Source organism: Papio anubis, chromosome 5, assembly GCF_008728515.1.
Source record: "Papio anubis isolate 15944 chromosome 5, Panubis1.0, whole genome shotgun sequence".
In the NCBI taxonomy this organism is placed as follows: domain Eukaryota; kingdom Metazoa; phylum Chordata; class Mammalia; order Primates; family Cercopithecidae; genus Papio; species Papio anubis.
The window spans coordinates 48,463,374-48,466,344 of NC_044980.1; the positions used below are offsets into that span (position 1 = coordinate 48,463,374).

The 2,971-nt window shown below is 46.9% G+C and overlaps 1 pseudogene; it reads left to right on the forward strand.

Moving 5' to 3' along the window:
- Positions 1–1,176: 1,176 nt before the first annotated feature.
- LOC108586285 lies at positions 1,177–2,415 on the forward strand (annotated as a pseudogene).
- Positions 2,416–2,971: the final 556 nt, after the last annotated feature.

Genomic DNA, 2,971 nt, shown 5'->3' on the forward strand with positions numbered 1-2,971 from the left:
CCAGGGACTGGTTTTGTAGGAGACAATTTTTCCACAGATTGTGGAGGATGGTGTCAAAGGAATTAGGTTCTCATAAGGAGCATGCAACTTAGATCCCTCGTATGCACAGTTCATAATAGGGTTCATGCTCCTACAAGAATCTAATGCCATGGCTGATCTGACATGAGGAAGGTCTTAGGCCATAATGCTCCCTCACTTGTTGCTCACCCCCTGCAGTGTGGCCTGGTTCCTAACAGGCCATGGACTGGTACTGGCCCAGGGTCCCAGACAAGTTGTAAATTAGGGACCCCTGATTTATAGGATACATAGAAGAGAAGGAAGTGAAAGTCAGGAAACCAGTTTAGAAATCTATTGATCCCTGAGTTGTAAGATAAGGAAAGTTGGAATTAGAATGATGGCTGTGGGAATGGAAAGCCATCTCGGAGTCAGAAACAGGGCCGACTTCATGAGCTTGTGAACTCCAAAGCCTCCTGCACTTCATTTAATTCCCCGCTATCATTGTGCTGAAATTCTTAATAAATTTGCATTTTGTAAGTGAAGTTCAATGAGACAATGGACCATGTGCATGAGCAGACAGGCACAATCTCGTTCTGTCATTCCTTGCCATCCCTTGCCTCCCCGTGTGCACAGAACATTCAAGATGCCCCATAAGCACAGAATCCCAGTGGACCCATAATGCATTGGAGCTCAGTGTGATACAAATTGAGTACAAGGCAAGCGTGTTACTTCCGTGACTGAGTAAGCAGACGCTCTGATAAACCTGAGAAGCCACGCTTTCTGTTCAGTCTTGGTCAGAACACAGAAAGAAGGCAAGGACATTCTAAGAAACATGAACTAACAAGGAACTCTATCACATCCTTTCTCACCTTTGTTACTTTCCTGTATCAGTCAACCATGTATGCTGAAAATGATGACAAACGAGAAAAGAGAGAGGGTAGGGCAACCCATAGTTTTGTTTTCTTCTTTACTCTTGAGTATCCTTCTTTCAAAGCCTTCTGAAGTCCTTCTTGACTCATCAGTGAGCCAAAGGTAGAAAGTGTTAGAAGCGGTGCATATAAAAACAGGTGAGTTCTGCCTGCTCTGTCACCTGCCACTGCTGCCCGAACCCGAGTAGCTCACTGTACGGTGAAGGCAGATTCCAGACGCCAGGAACTCATGCCTCCAATCTCAGACGCTATGTCCAGCAAAGGCTCCGTGGTTCTGGTGGCAGCCTGGACACCTCTTGCATCCTCCTGTGGCTGAAGGAACAAGGCTATGACATCATTGCCTACCTGGCCAACATAGGCCAGAAGGAAGACTTTGAGGAAGCCAGGAAGAACGCACTCAAGTTTGGGGCTAAAAAGGTGTTCATTGAGGATGTCAGCAGGGAGTTTGTGGGGGAGTTCATCTGGCTGGCCATCCAGTCCAGCGCACTGTATGAGGACCGTTACCTTCTGGGCACCTCTCTCACCAGGCCCTGCATCACCTGCAAACAAATGGAAATCATCCAGTGGAAGGGGGCCAAGTATGTGTCCCACAGCACCACGGGAAAGGGGAACAATCAGGTCCGGTTTGAGCTCTTCTGCTACTCGCTGGTCCCCCAGATAAAGGTCATTGCTCCCTGGAAGACGCCTGAATTCTACAACCAGCTCAAGGGCTACAATAACCTGATGGAATATGCAAAGCAACATGGGATTCCCATCCCAGTCACTCCCCAGAGCCCGTGGAGCATGGATGAGAACCTCATGCACATCAGCTACCAGGCTGGAATCCCGGAGAACCCCAAGAACCAAGCACCTCCAGGTCTCTACACAAAGACCCAGGACCCGGCCAAAGCCCCCAATACTCCCGACATTCTCGAGATCGAGTTCAAAAAAGGGGTCCCCTTGAAGGTGACCAACGTCAAGGATGGCACCATCCACCAGACCTCCTTGGAGCTCTTTATGTACCTGAATGAAGTCACAGGCAAGCAGGATGTGGGCTATATTGACATCGTGGAGAACTGCTTCATTGAAATGAAGTCCCAAGGTAACCAACAGGCCCCAGCAGGCACCATCCTTTACCATGCTCATTTAGACACCAAGGCCTTCACCACGGACCGGGAAGTGCGCAAAATCAAACAAGGCCTGGGCTTGAAATTTGCTGAGCTGGTGTATACCGGTTTCTGGCACAGCCCTGAGTGTGAATTTGTCCGCCACTGCATCACCAAGTCCCAGGAGCAAGTGGAAGGGAAAGTGCAGGTGTCCGTCCTCGAGGTCCAGGTGTACATTCTTGGCCAGGAGTCCCCACTGTCTCTGTACAACGAGGAGCCGGTCAGCATGAACGTGCAGGGTGATTATGAGCCAGTTGATGCCACTGGGTTTATCAACATCAGTTGAAAGAATCCTCAGGCTGAAGGAATATCATCATCTCCAGAGCAAGGTCACTGCCAGATAGCCCCCTGTACAATGAGGAGCTGGGGCCTCTTCAATTTGCCGATTCCCCAAGTACAGGAGCTAATTGTTGTGATAATTTGTAGTTGTGACTTGTACTCCTCGGCTGGCAGTGTAGTGGGGCTGCCAGGCCCCAGCTTTGTTCCCTGGTCCCCCTGAAGCCTGCAAACGTTGTCATCGAAGGGAAGGGTGGGGGGCAGCTGTGGTCGGGAGCTATAAAATAACAATTAAAAGATTAAAAAAAAAAAAGAAAAGCCTGTAAGTTCCTTTTATACAGTGTTTTCACTGTTCTGGTAAGAACCTGAAACTCAAATGCATTTGTGAACTACAAAATATAAACTGTGTTATTTTGGCAATTTCATATAAAAGGTAGCTTTTATATTTGTATTTAATAATGGCCTTGTACATTATAAAAATTAATGGCAAAATTTGAAGTTTAAATTTTTCTTTACCTAGAAAGATAGTAAATTGCAAATAAAAAACACCATGGCAAGTTGAAAACAAGCTTTTTACATAGAATGAAGGAAAAAACTTTATATTTTGGTACTTTTAGGAGTATT